We start from the raw sequence: 16239 nt of genomic DNA on the forward strand, positions 1-16239 counted from the left end.
TATATTAGTTTTGGTCATAGCTATGAAAATTGAACTAACTGATCGTTTCAATTGAATAATTAGTCGAAAACTAATTACCAGGTCGGTTTGATTAACTTGATAAACTGTCTGACAAAAAATTAATAAAAAAAATCGGTCAATTCGATAATTAATCGATAAACCGTCAGGACCAATCGGTTTTTAAAGGATATCCGGTTCGGATACCCCCATCCAAACGGCGCCGTTTTTTAAAAAAAAAACCCTACATGGCTACCCTCGCAACCCAGTCCCTGTGCCAGTTCCACCCCTCTCGGCCTCCCTCTCTGAAACTGAAGAAAGTTTGAAATTGAAAGGAAACAAACCCTAGCCAACGCAGCCCCCACAGCCCCGCATCGTTGTCATCGCCGAACCCTTCTCTCCCTTCTCTCTCCGTCGCCCTCTTTGTGTCTCTGTCACTGCTTCTCGCCGTGGTTCGTCGTCGCCGCTTCTCTGCTCCTCGTCGTGGGTCGTTTTCGCCGCTTCTCCGCTCCTCATTGTGGGTCGTCGCTGCTTCTCCCTTCCTCGCCGGCGTCGTTTCTGCTTCTATGCTCCTCACCGTGTCTCGCCGTCGTTGCTTCTCTTTTTCGTGTATTGTCTCGCAGTCGCAGTTTATCTCCATAGCCAAAATTTTCAAAATTTCAACCCTCAGGTCTCAAGTCTCAGACTAACTCTCTCTGACTCTATCTCTCTGACTCTATTCCTCCGAAATTTGAAATTTATTCTGAATATGCATACGATGCATTTTTGATGATTCTGAGTTTTTAGATATTAATTTTTTGAATTTTTATTTGAACTCTGTCGCTGATGAGTTATAAATTCAATTGTTTAATTTATTAATTCTGCTGAGATTGATTTTTAAATCCAATCTGTTGTACTTGTTATTTTGGTGAATTGTTGTTTTGCTGTTATTGATCCAAAATAGAAACATTGCCACAATTTTATATTGAGTTGTTTATGCTGATTTTTTCTGATTTTGGATTGGTGATGCTGGTGGCTGATTTTCTGATTCTGAATTGTTGATGGTGCTATGGTGCATGCTTCATTGCATTGTGCTGGACTGCTGAAATTTGTCTGATTTTGAGATTTTTATGGTTTGATTCTGATTGCTTCGCTGCATTGTGTTTATGCTGGCATTTTTTTGTGGATGCTGTTTTTCTTTTTTTTTTTTTTTATATTTTGTTGTTGATTATTTGTGAACTTTTAATTATAAATTATGAAAAATTGTAAAATGTTAAAATTTATCAGCTTAAAAATTATTAAATTTAAATATTTAAAATTATATATATTAAATTCTTTATAATTTCATCATATATTTAATTAAACTGGTTAAAGTCCGGTTGAACCTTTGAACCATTGAACCAGTCACTCTACAGGTTCATTGACTGGTTCGGTTCTCACAACCTTGGTTCTGGTGTTTTGCCTCTTTATGAGGTGAAAATACAGTTTGTGATTAAGCTTGATTCATAGAGCCTTAATTTGCTGGTGTATGATTAAACCTTGTTAGTTTATTTAAGGATAAAATAATTAACATTCTGGAGTCTTAATTAACATTCTGGAGTCTTCGGAATTGTCAATATTTGAAGAAAATTGTCAAGTCTTGTTACATTTTTCTCCATGTCTGGACAATACAATCAAGTTAAACATAATACTTAACAGGAGTATGAATGGATTAGTTTGGTCCTTGATTTGCTATTGTTATGTAATCTGGTGTTTTGATGAATTCAACTATTGATCTGTCATTTTTGCTTCTGAACCTTGGTTTGCAATTGTTGCATCTGATTCAATCCCATATTTCATACTTGATTTTCAATAATACAAAGGAAAAACTATTTGGATTTCTCACATACTCTTCCAACAACAAAGATCACACCATTCGGGCTATTAAAAAGAAAAAAAATAAGTTTCTCCTTTTTCAGCTTGAAGGACTCTCCTTTTATAGGAAAAGATTTGCATACTTGAAAGAATGTTATATCCTTGTTATTTGGTAATGTTATTGACTGAGAAAGAAAGTTTTACGGTTTTTTGCACCCTTCTTCCCTTCAAGTAGGAAACATTTAATGAAAGAATTTGAAATAATAAGTATATTGCGAAGAAAGAGAGAATTGAGAGTTGCTCAACTCTACTTCCTTTATATAGGCAGATTACTGATCCTTGGTTTGCTATTGTTATGTGATCTGATGGTGCTGATTATTATTGCTTCTGAATGTAATGGTATTTCTGCCCCTCTATATTCGCTGCATCACATTCTCTATTCTGAAGCATCAGTCGCCTTCTTCAACTTTATCACATCATTTTATAGACAATCAATTCACTTACAACTACTTGTTTGTGGTTCAATTCATTAACTCTCAAAGGAGTTGTACAATGCTTTTAGGTAGAAATATTAAAGAAAAATCTTTGCTCAAAGTTAAATTGCAATGATTAACACCACCTACTGCTACTATGAATTCAAAAAAAAAAAATGAATTAGACTAGTTACAAGAACATGAAAGCATGGATTAGGGAACATGGAATTAATGTAAGTTGAAATTGTTTGCAGCAGCCACTGTAGATTAATTACAGGCACATGAAAGCATGGATTATGGAACATGGCAGAATTCACATTTTAGATGAATTCAAACCATAAAGTCTGGAATTTTTTTTTACAAACCTCGACTTCTTGATGGTTCTGATGACTTAACAATTAACATGTAGTTTTGTTCCGAAAAAATAAAGATTGATAACTGCATGAGAAAAGACTGGCCAAATGGAATAGTAAGATATGTTCAAAGTTGATTTTGTGGACAGATCCTAAGTAAATTATATCAATTCTAATAATGTTTGTGCGCACACTGAATTTAACATTCAACACAATATACATAAGAATCAATAGTCATTGATACCTGCAGATAACGCTTATAAGAACCTAATAGCTTAACAACTAATCATTGATACTTGCAGATAATGATTTTGATTGGATTGCCATAAATCTTCTTCAATAGTCGCTTTGCCATTTCTCACAAGTTGAAAAATGAAGTTTCTTGATTGGTACTTGAAGATTGGGGTCGTTTCGGCTCTGGTTGGGGCTTCTATGGAGTTGTTCATGATCAAAACTGGTTTCTGTGTGAGAAACTTCCTTATTGATTATCTTAATACTTGCACTTTCCATTCCTTACTATTATCTTCTTTTCTCATTTTTCTTTTATGTTCATTTTCTCATTCTTATTAATACTGCCATTTTTAACTTATGATGCTCTCATATTCTTGTTAATTTGATTAGTGTGACCTTATGAATCATTGGTTTTGTTATTTGATAAAATTGCATCCGTTGCTACTATTTACAACATAAAACTACAGTGTGTGTCATGAGTTCTTTGACTATGATTTTGTTTAGTAGGTTCTCTGTTTTTTTCAGTTTGTAGAGACTTTCCAAAAGAAGATGATGAAACAGAACATAAATGACATATAAAACTGAGGCTGTGTTTGGTTATTGTCCAAGGATAGTGGGGGAAGGCACATGGAGGGACAAAAGACTATTGGTTGCTCCCAGGATGGCATGGACTTGGGTTGAGTTGAGAGGGAAGAATTGGAACAGTTAATGAAATTGCATTCCCAGTGTGCTTTCTTTCTTTTTTTCCTCCCTTGTATTGTCATTTTGCTCCTTTAAAATATAAACCTTAGAATGCCTCTCTCCCTATAACTAAACACTATGCATAGACACAAATTTGTGTCTCCGTCCCTGCACCCACTGTCCTTGGACATGCCAAATGCAGCCTGAGTTCCACTAGTTTCATTCTTTTCTCAACTAAACCTTGAATGAAAATAGGAAATGAAGGCTTAAACCACTGAGATCTTTAAATTCGAAAAGTATCACTGTCTTCCATGTAAGGAATTTTTGGGAAACACATGGCCAATTTCATGTATTTCTTCGCCTCAAATTTCTTGCATACTCAATGAACTGTATTTTTGCATATGAGCTAGATGTTAGAGATTTTTTTTCTTAGGGAGTGTTTGTGGGCTTTTGATTTTGAAGGGGAAAGGAATGGGAAAGGAGGGAAGGGCTTGAAATTGTAGGTAAAGTGAAGTCCATTTTACTTTTCAGACCCTTACGTTCCTTCCCCACCAAAACCCTTGTATCTGTTCACAATTGTGTGTGTGTGTGTGTGTGTATGTGTATGATGTGTTGTGTGGGCGCCCGTGCATCAAATATATCAAGTGAATGTTTTTCTTATGAATTTGTTGTTGATAGTTGTTTTTCTGAAGGATTTGATTAGATCTTGTGAATTTTAAGCAGTTAAAGGGTATGTGTGGTTGAGGGATAAACTTGGGGTGGTCATCTCCATAACACCATGAAACTATTTAACTTTATTAAAAGAAAATTGATTAATTTTTCTCTGCATCATACAGATGACAAGGTAACTGTTTTGGAGTCAGAAAAGCGAGCCTGGGAGAATTCCCCAGAGGCTCAGGCAGTTAGAGATGCTCTCAATCCTTGGAGACATGTTGAAGCAGAAGGAACAAAAAGGTCTTAACTCAAGTATGAAGCATTTTCTTAAAATTCATGAGTGATTTATCAAGATGTTGAATTAATATATTCTGGAATAAACTCATAGCATTTGAAGTTCCCATCCAGTTGTGGTTGCGGTAACTCCTTTGCCAGCCAACAAGTTGTGGGCAAACTCCGTTGATTGCTCCCTTCAATTTTGTGTTACTGCTATAAGGCTTTTCAGTCTTGGATTAATTCTACTCAGCTCTTGATGATGTTTTGAAAGTTATAGGTAGTACACTACAACACCAAGATGAGTGTAGCGGCATTCTCAATAATAATAAGCCTTGTATCTTAAATTGTGCACCTAATTTACCACTGTGACACAAATCTTCTAATATTGTGAATCTTATGCATTTCATTTGATGTTAAATTTTGCCAATCATTTCATTTTTTTACCCCTTCATATCCTATAGACTTCTTAGAAGGTGATAATTTCAAGAATTAGACCCTAATTCTTATTTCATTTTTCATATTAGGTTGGGAATATGTGTGGTATACTAAGAACAATTTTGTGATGACCTTAATTGCTCAAAGATGAAATTTTAATGGTAGCAATTTTCAGGCCTCAGAAAAAAAGGGATTATAATTATAGTTGGTATTTATTGACGTGGTATTGATTATGTGATTTAGATGGCTAAAGTTTATTCGAGTCTGAAGCTGATTTTCTTTGCCCTTGTTTCCCAATTGTGTTTGTATGCACAAATTCTTATTGTGTATGGGACGTCGCCCTCCAACACGGGAATAATCCTTAGCAAAATATTGTGAAGGGTCTTCTCCAGCATCACATTTTTCTTCTTTTGTCCCTTTCTTTCTAACCACCATACTTTTCTTCCTATGTTGTACTTTTCCTGAAAAGTTGCATATTCATTGAAAAAGAATGAGTTTTATCAAAGGATCTTGCCTGTATAAAATTTTTAAAGATTTTTTATATTCATTGAAAAAGTTGCATGCATCTCTAGTTGGAATAATTTTCATTTATATTTTAAAAATTTTAATTTTGATATACTAACTATAAATAATTTTATCTGGTTTAACTAAATTTGTGAGTAAATATTTTTTAAATAACAAATTTGAAAATTAATTATTTTTAATAATGTTACAACACACAATTGTATGTTTGTGTACAGTTTTTTTATGCTGTGAATGTATGAAAATTAAATTCTATCTTAAATGAATATATTAAGTTGATTTTCAATTATTATTAATTTTAGAATTGTATTTTGGAAGGTGAACTAAACAAACTAAGAGTAGAATTCACAAAAGTAAAGAGTTCTCTTCTCTATAAATGTTGATAAAAAAGAGGAAAAAAGAAAAACCAAAGAAAAAATGAATATCATAACCAATGTAACAAAAACAATTACCTTATTTGATGCATGAATAATTCTAAAAGGTTCGCTAATTATGAAGATGAAGTTTTGTGAGCTATACATGCATGTTGAAATTTCAAGTATCATGCACCGAAATATCGTAAATAACTTAATTAATTATAGGAACAGGTTAAATGAAGAGGCTATAAATGCAAGTAGCCAGTCAAACTTTAATTTGGACAATAGTTGTAAACATAATTAAGGCCATAAGACCTTCACACAATTTAATAAAAGTATATTAATCCATTTTTAATCAATGTAAGAATTTATTATCACGCTTGAAAACTTATATGATATAGTTAAAATACAAAAATAGAGTTGATTTAATGTGTATATGCTTATATTTTATTTTTTTGAGATGATCTTCTTTTCATTTTGGCAATAAGGAATAAAAAATTTAGTCAATACTTAACAACAATATCAACTGAACCTCAATTAATTTACAAATGAACCGAATTTGGTTCAGATTTAAACAAAAACTAACTAATCAACCCCACATGAACAAGTTCAACAAATTTAAGCGAAACGAAATCAAATGAATGTAAACTAAACTAAGAAATGAATTGAATTTTATTAAGGAATAAAAATTTATTCAATACTTAATAGCAGCATCAGGTGAACCCTCACTCAATTTATAAATGAACCGAAATTGGTTTAAATTTGAACGAAATTGAACTAAACAACTCCACATAAACACGTTCAGCAAATTCAAGCGAAACCAAACTAAATGAACCTAAATTAAACTAATAAATAAACCTAAACTTCTTAAGGTATAACAAATTTTGTCAATACTTAATAATAGCATCAAGTAAACCTCAGTTAATTCACAAATAAATCGAATTCGGTTCAGATTTGAACAAAAAGTCATAAAGACTCAATCAGCAAGAAAAACACATTCAATTCATTTCTGCATGCAAATGAACTCAATTATACTTAGAAATGAACTGAATTATTTATCAGAAGTAATAAACTAACAACACGTTTCTATTCGATGCCCTAGTTACAGAGAAAAACAAGAAAAAACTGAATCAGAGAAACTCAATCTACTAAATGAACGAACTCGATCTACTAAACCCTAAACCAAACTAGTAGAAATTAGAGAATTGTGAGAATATGCAAAGGAGAAAATTAAACATAATAACAAGTAGTTTTGTCAGTACCTTGAGGAATCGTTGTTGTTCTTTTTCTGTGTTTTTTGTTGATGATCTCAAACGCATCACCGGATTTTGCAGTAGTTTCCTAGAGAATTTGAAAGAATTTCGAGAGATTTTGATAGAGATTTAAAATTTCTTTGTTGCAGTTTTGAGTTAGAAGAATGAACGGTTTTTCATATTCTAGCGCGAAGAGAGAGGTAACGTGTGGGGTTTGGGCGCATATAACACACTCTCATTAATGAGAGTGGTTTTTTTTGGTATTGAGCCTGTTTGGTTGGACTTGGATGCAAAAATACTTAGATGTGTAGTTGGGCTCTTACTTTTTCATCGCTGATTTTGTAACCATTGGTCTAGCATCCTTTTTTCTCTCAATGTGACCAATGCAATCTATACCACAATGGAGACAAAAATATGAACAATGTCACCTTTAGAAGAAACTAACAAAGATACAACAAATCAGCCACAAACAAAATTACAAACCAAAACAATTCAATAAACTATCTTATCAATGATCTAATCATTGTATTACCTACAGATTGACAGTATCAATTGCTTCAATTTTCGGAAAGGAGATGAATCAGAAAGGATTCAATTGAAAGATCTCACTAGAGAGAGCATTAACGCAAGTTTTCATGGAAAAACTCAGCTTGAACTTGTATGCAGTTGTCCTCACACCTTTCTATTTGCTTGAACAATGAAATTCCTCATTGAGTAAATTCCATATTCATGAATAATAGCCTTAAAAACCACCATATTAACTGTCAAAATAGAGTAATGTATACGATCACCCTTAACAGAACAAAACAAAATTAACATGCATAAAATTCACAAATATAATATCACCATATTTTAGTTTAAGTAGTAGTAGGATACACACCATTTCATCCTGGTGCACCAACTCTAAGCTACATATAGATGTGGAATTCCATGAACTAGGAAGCTTGTATAAATGGATAACTCGAAAAACCAAATTCCAAACTAGTTTGGATGCATTTATGTTTGCAACACGATCAACCTTTTGATTAAAAGCATTAGTTAGAGCCATACCAATGACAGAAGTATTGAAAGCTCTCTCAAACGTGGGATAAAAGATTCAAACTAATAAAGTTATGGTAAAAAACAACTACCAACTTCTAATATATAAAGACCATGCCATCTGTCATATAAGAACAGTTATTCATCTATTTTTGAATTTCACCAAATTGCACAAAAATTAGGACATCCTTTAAAGAAACGAACTAAATTTTACAACGAAATAAATCAGTTGGCAATATGGAGTTAAGCCCACTCAACCAATAAGAGCAAAGTATTGTTCGTTAATCCTATCGTTTTGGGATTGTTGATGTTATAACATGCACTAAACATTAGGGATAAAAGGGGACTTCAGTTGCAATTCATCGTGAACTTTTGGCACTTCTAGCACGCGTCAAAGTGAAATTCATAGTGAACAGTTGCGATTTGTTACCATGTGCCAAGATTTTGGGATGGAGTTCATTGTGTTGCTAGGCTTCTTTATAAAAATAAATAAATTGGAGCCTTGGAAGTTTGTATGAGAGGTGTGAGAGAGAGACCACGTGGAGACCGTGTTGAATTGAAGGTATCTTTTTTTCAAATGAATCTAAACGTCGTTGTTTAATAGGAATTGGTCGGGTATTGGTTCGATTTGACTGGCCAGGAGTTTTTAAACAGTTTTTTCGAGTTAAGCTTCAAAGTGGTCCATGAACTTAATAGTTACCCAAATTCATCCATGAAGTTGCACTTCAAGATCCAAACTCGTCCTTCAAGCTATTTTCGTCCACTTGGCACCATCGAAAAGCTGATCTGGACTCTATCTTGACATGTTGAAAAACCCTAAAACGACTTAGTATTGTATGGGCGTGCAAACGTTGTGAAACAATGCCGTTTCACACTATATTGTAACTCTCCTCTCAAAGTTACATTAACACTTCTTTCTCCCTCTCAAAACACACACAGAAGCATTTCTTCTTTTGTTTATTCCTCAATGGCGATGATGTGATTGGTGTCATTGTAGCTGCTACCTCCGAAAACGACTGCATTCCAACATCAGCTTCATCATCGTCATCATTCAAAGAGTGTGTGCTGAAGATTATTTTCTCCATTAGAGGTAAGCAAAAAGGAAAAGAGGAAGTAGAAATAAGAGATGCTCTGTTTTACCTTAATGTTGTTAATATAATTTTTTTAGTAGTTAAATAGAATTATTTATGGTTGATTGTGTGGGTATGCATATTGATGGTTTGCTATTTTTGCTAGGGTTTCATCGGAACTAGTTTTGTTAGTGACCATGGTAATTTTTTTTTAATCAATGGTTGTTCGTTATGGTTGATAGCCACTTCATCATTTTTATAGCTTGATTCGGATGTTTTAGTGGCATGTGGTTTAGGGTTTATAGATGTTAGGTTGATGATAGAGGGGTTTATATTTTGGTTATAGAGGTTTCAAGGGTGTTGTTAATAGATAATGAGTTTGATCGTTCAATTTTGATTATTGAATTGTCAATTAATATTAATTTTGGTAGTTATAGTAGCTATCATAGGGTTTAATTGGTTTGTTATAGTAGTTATGACATCTATTGTGGTTGGATCTCTTTCTTCATTCTTTTGTACTATACATTGCCTCTAAAATATGGAAAGAAGCCATATTATGAAGTTACTTATATGAATATTAATATTATTTTTTATTTAGTACATGAAAAATTCTATGATAAAGATAAATTTTATGAACGATTGTTTTAACTATGAAATTACAAGCCTGGCTTAAAATGATTTGGAGCATACCATAACATATGTAATGAATTTGAATTAATGTTATTGATAGTAGCATTCTGAATTTGTTGACGATCCCATTGTCCTTCAAAAAAATATGTTGCTTGTCTAAATCCCGCTTAATACATGTTAATATTGCTTCTATAATTATTTGACAGTCAACTCTCCATGTGTGTGTAGTATTTTAGGATAATAGCCTGCCATGATTGATAATGATTTACATATACTAATTCCTATAAATGTCACCATACAATGTTAAGGGATATTGATGGGAGTAAGGCGCATAAGGCTCTGAGGGAGAAGTATGGAGACGAAGGGTATAAGGAAGGTGATGTTATTGGTTTCTATATCATTGTTTTTGGATCTGGGTTCTTGTGTAAAGTATGGTTAGTACTATTGCATCTTTGGTTCATGATACATTATAGATATAATCATGTTTCTTTTTGAATTTCGTAGACTGAATATCTGCTTATTGAAAATTAGGTATGCTTAATTTATCTACTTGTAAGAATTTATTGTACAAATGAATGAATCAACAACAAATTTGAATTTGGAAGATGCAATTTGCTTCTTTTTGTTGAGAAAGATAATAGGTTGGCAAAACCTGTCATCAAAGGGATGTTGAAGTACTGGCCAATAACGAATTGTCAGAAAGAAGTTCTTTTTCTTGGAGCTCTGTCTTGTTGGTTACTATAGTAACAAATCAGATTTTGTAAGTGTTATTGCTTGTGCTGTTATAAATCAAATTCCCTTGCCTATAATATAAATTTTGAATTTCCCTTGTTGTAAGTTGTATTCTAAGTGTTCCATGTTTATAAAAATCACCTGATTCCAAATATCATATTGTATGCAGGAAGTGAGATATCTTTCTTAAAAAAAGACGTGTACCAAGGTGTAGTTTTCAAGGATCGTTTTGGCAGTCGATACTATTTTGCTGCTTCAATGTATACTCTCCCTAATGAATCAAACTGCACGGTCAAGTTCAACTTTGGCCCTGACTGTGAATTCTTTCTCTTGAGGATTTCCAAGATCGACTAATTCCCAAGCCAATGATTGAAGTTCCTTACCATAGTTTTGATAATCGAAGCTACTGAGAAGAAACTGTGAAAAGGTTGATGCCCTTTAAATGAAACTTAAATTCTTTTCTGCATCAAGCTTGATAAATTCTTATGTTGCACATGCACTTCTTTGATTATGCTATCAAAGGGCTGATAAATTCCTATGTAACTACTTGATTAGTGTTAGCATTTAAATGATATTTTATCCTTGGGATGTTGCTTACACTTATGTTGCATCCTTAGGTGGTTGTTGCATGCTAAAAAATATTGTTTGGCTTTGAATATGGAGAAGAGAAGGTAAGAGAAGAGAAGAGAAGATAAGAGAAATTTGGGGATTAGGGTTTTTATGTTTGATTTAGGGACCAAATTGCCACAAAAAAGTTTACTAATCCACGTCAGCTAGCCATTTCCTAGTTAGCGTGTCAGAGATGAGTCCACATCAACTTTCCGATGGCGCCTATTGACGAAAAATGCTTGAAGGATGACTCTGAGGCCCGAAGTGTAATTTTAGGGATGAATATGTGTAATTATTAACTTCAGGGACTACTTTAAGTGTCGAGTGTAACTTCAGGGACCACTTTGAGACTTAACTCCAGTTTTTCCATTAGTGGTTTTCTCTATAGAATCAAATCAGTGATGCCACCAATTTTTCGTTGGACGATCCAATCGGTAATCCAGTCCAATTTTTAGAACTGTAATCTTAGTACAACGTGCCTATTAATACATTAGTAAAATATAAAAACAATATATATAAACTTTACTTTTTCTATCTTTATACAATTTGACAAATAATATATTTTTATTTTATAGAGACTTTTTAGAAACAATAACTGGGCACCAGATTCGATGGTCTCAGAACGTTTGGACCATTAAATGGTCCCATAACAAAACATATTTTTTAAGGCTTTTAATAATTGCTACATAGACCTTATTTAATTTTAATTACAAATTAATTCTTTATATATTATTTAATTATAAAATCTATTTTTTATTTTATAAATTATTATTTTATCATTCATCTATCATGTTTATTAATAATAAAAAATAAAACAATAATAAATTAGATCTTCCATTAATTGAAATAAATATTTTGGCAATCTTAATCAATTGAATTTTATCCTTGATCCGTTACATACGTATAGGGTTGTGAAATCGTGTTTGTTAGAAAATCCATTGATTGGATGCATAAAACAATTGATTGAATATTGGACGACAGTATGGTTTTCCCAAAAATCAATCAATTGTAATTGTTACACATTCGATTGAACCATGTTTAGAATTTGGAGTTTTTCTTATTCAATCGATTGTTCATGTTGCCCAATCGGTTGAAGTCTTCAAAGCAATAAATATTTTCACAATTCAATCGATTGACTTGTGCACTGTATTATATGTTATGCCGTTCTAAATTTTCTTGCTCGTGATTATAAATTATTATTTTATTATTCATCTATCTTATCTTTAAGATTCTATCTTCAATTTTTAAGTTTTTATTTTGATTTAGATACTCTAATATTATCTTTTCTTTAATATTAAGATTATAAATTAGAGAATAATCTATCATCAATTACTCAATCCTATAATTAGAATCATTTATCAATCTCTTTTATCAAATTTTTCATTGTTTTTGTTCATCATTTATCCATCTACTTAATATCCCATTTTTCTTCATTATTTATCCATCTCTTTAATATCTAATATTTGTTCATCATTAATTGAATCACTGTTGCAGCAATCGGCAGAGATCCAATCAATTTCTTTATTGTAGTGTTTAGAAAATAATCCATTATTTTGATTACAAAATCGAGGTTAGTGAATAGAATCTCTAATTTTGTAATTTTTTGTTTCGATTATTTATTCATGAAATTGATTGTGTAATGAAAAAATATATTTTATCTTTTAGTAATTCACATACATTACATTGAGGAATATTAGAAAGTAAATAAAATTTATTATTTTTTATTATTAATTAGATAGCAATATTTAAAAATGTGGATTTAAAATGTATTATTGGATTATTATACTTAAAGAATTTATATAGCTTATATTTTTTTTGTCATTGTGAGTCCTACTATAATGAACGCTCAACGTTTTGATTGTATTTATATAGCCTATATTCCATGGTAAATCGAATTAGATGAATTCGATTTATGAAATTGGTTAAGCGTCATAACAAATCGAATCAATTGACATTTTATCAAATTTTAAATCGAAACAACTAGCTACGAATTATATTATATATGGGTACTCACATTTGAGGACAAAGATGTTCAACAAAAAATATTTTGGGACCAACATAAAATATTACTTAAAATTATAATATTTTAAATATTAAATATTTAACTACCAAGTCTAGCAATTCAAACACTTCTATTGGATATATTTATTTGTGCTTCTTAGAAAAACAAATTAAAAAACAGTAGTAGTTTTTTCAACATTTTTTAATTTCTTTTTAGAATAAAAAAATGTACTAGTATGTAATCATTATGTGTATATATCAACAATTTGTATATATATTATTAAAATGAAAATTTGTTAATGAAAATATCATTGAAAAGATCACATAATTAGTATATTTTATTCAAAATTTATGTAGTTATCTCATTTTATACCAATAAATAAAGAGAATGAGTGCAAATCGAATTTGTTTGCTCAAAATGACATATTTATGTAAGCTTTTTGGATTTAGAACATTGGTGTAATATTGAAAGCTATTTATTTTTTTAGTATTATAGGACGTAGTGTACTAATTTTTTTTATTGTACATTTTTAAGATGTCAGATATATTTATGAACACTGAAATGGATGAGCAATACCAGGAAGACGATGACATTAACTAACAAGAAGAGCTAGTATGTGGCCAAGATATGATATATGAACAATATGAATCCAAACAAGATTTTGGAGACGAATTTACTGTGTGAGTGTATTTTTCTGAAACTGATCCATCAGAGTTACCCTTGATGTGGTTGACTCTGTGCAAGACATTACAATTTTGAATTTCACTGAAAATTATGTGGAAAAAATCGGTAAATATCACTTTTCTACTTTGCAGCTTGCATTTGATTTTTATTTGAAGTACTTAAAGTCTAAGGGCTTTAGTGCAAGGAAGAGTAAAACTTTCAAAAAATAGTATTGGTGAGGTATACAAACAAAAGTTTGTATGTTATCGGCAAGGATTCAGGGAGGATAAGTATTACACGATGAAAAAAAGAAAGAAGGAGCCTAGATTGGAAACAAGAACTGGGTGTGAAGCCCGAATGGATGTTAAATTTATATCTGAAACTCGAAGGTGGCATATTTTTTTATTTCTCTAACGAATACAACCATGATCTATTGGATACAGAATTCAGTGCTATCTTGCCTACCCATAGAAAAATGTCAGAGATAGATATTATGTAAATGATGAACATGCTAAAGTCCAAGATTAGCACTTCACAGAAGTTTGGTCTTCTAGCTAGTCAAGCGGGCGGGTATGAATTTGTTGGCTATGGTCCCAGAGATATGTACAATGAGATTGCTCGGCAAAGGCATTAAGTTCCTGGTGATGCAACATGAGTGTTGAAGTAGTTAGAGGATATGCAGTTGAAGGATCCACAATTATATTTCAAAGCATGTCATGATTCAAGAGGTTTGTTACGTAACTTGTTATGATTTGATGGGATTAGCCAACTAGACTACCAACTCTTTGGGGATGTTATTGCTTTTGATGTGATGTACAAGAAGAACAGGTATAGTTGTCCATTAGTCATATTCAGTGGAGTTAACCACCACAACCAAGGTAGTGAACTCGTAGTTTTTATCTTGATTTGTTAACCTAATTCAGAATCGTAATTCGTTGAATCATAAGACGGAACGTAAACGTGACTCGTAAAATATAAAAATTATGAAAAATTTGATAGCAAAAATTTATTTTACCAATAATAAAATAAATCTCAAATAAACCAAATTACCTAAAAGACTATAACTAATATTATACCATAATAAGTTAAAAGTCACAATTCATAAGTGATAACACAAATTCACAACTCAACTCACAAATCAAAACACAAATTCACAACTCACGAATTTATACGATACCAAAATAACTTCAAATAGCAAATAAACAAACCAAACTAGTAACAATGAACAACTAATTAACTAAAGTCTAAATAAGTCATTAAATAATCTTTCTATTCTTCATTAATCATAAAATCTTTCGCATTATCATCTTCATTTTCAGGAGCAGGAGGAGAAGGTCCTTGGAGAAGTTCTTCAAACTCATCATCATCAAGATAAGGAATTGCTAAAAGATCCTTAGAAGCACCAATAACTTTATTACCATTTGCTCTATCATTCAAATCAGGATCTGGAATTAGAACATCCAAATCTTCTTCTTCTCCATCCTCATCGGCAACAAAAATTATAAAATTATGTTTAATTTCAATTACAACCATTCAAGTTCAACAACAAAGTTCAACAATTCAATCTGAACAAAAACTATTAGAATAACAAAAATTCAAGAATTGTCTTTAATGCCACAACAACAATTCAACTATTCAATTAAAAGAAATACAACAAAAAAATTCAATAAAGAATTTTAAGTAATTCAGAACAAAATAGAGCAAAGCAAATTTTTTTCTAAAGTTCAACAACAAAGTTCAACAATCCAATTTGAAAAAAAATATTAGCATAATAAAAATTTAAGAATTGTCTTCAATGCCACAACAACAATTTAATCATTTAGTTAAAAGAAATTCAACAAAAAAAATTCAATAAAGCATTTTAAGTAATTCAACAAAATAGAGCAAAACAAAATAGAACAATATCTTATCACCTCTCACTTTTTATCTGTTGGTGCAAGTGTGCAACGGAAGGTTTCAGATTGAGTACTCAAAGTTTTCTGTGGAGTACTTTTCTCATCTGTTCTTATTCTCACTGTTTCTTATTTTTCTTTCAATAAAACACAATCAATCTAAATTCTGAACCTCTTATTTGGGCAAAATTGCTTCTCTTTTAGTTTATAGGTTATACTATTTCTTTTTAATTCACATAGTATCCTTTACATTTCACAGCTCATGTCTTTTATGTGTTGATACTTGATAAAAAAAAAAACTCTATCCTAATAGCAGAATTTTTCTTAATGGAATTGCACCTTTAACAAGAAATACTAAATTGGACTTCATTCTTTAATGCAAAATAGAGATGATTGAACTATCCTTAACTAAAAAATAACCAAGGTATATTAAGGAAAAATGAGCCTTGACTTTCACAATACGAGTTTCATGTTCCATATCTAAAATAAACCAACTAAACAAAAAGGAATTCAAAGATTATTTAATAGATAAAGAAAAA

The 16239-nt window shown here is 31.4% G+C and overlaps 1 long non-coding RNA gene across 1 annotated transcript; it reads left to right on the forward strand.

Annotated features, from left to right (window-relative positions):
- The first annotated feature begins 275 nt into the window (after nt 1-275).
- On the forward strand, nt 276-4543 carry LOC140178954 (uncharacterized). The gene is made up of 4 exons (XR_011872118.1): nt 276-667; nt 2959-3121; nt 3502-3591; nt 4405-4543. It is a non-coding gene; the product is annotated as an uncharacterized lncRNA (long non-coding RNA).
- Nucleotides 4544-16239: the final 11696 nt, after the last annotated feature.

This window comes from Arachis hypogaea, chromosome 2, assembly GCF_003086295.3.
Source record: "Arachis hypogaea cultivar Tifrunner chromosome 2, arahy.Tifrunner.gnm2.J5K5, whole genome shotgun sequence".
Classification (NCBI taxonomy): Eukaryota; Viridiplantae; Streptophyta; class Magnoliopsida; order Fabales; family Fabaceae; genus Arachis; species Arachis hypogaea.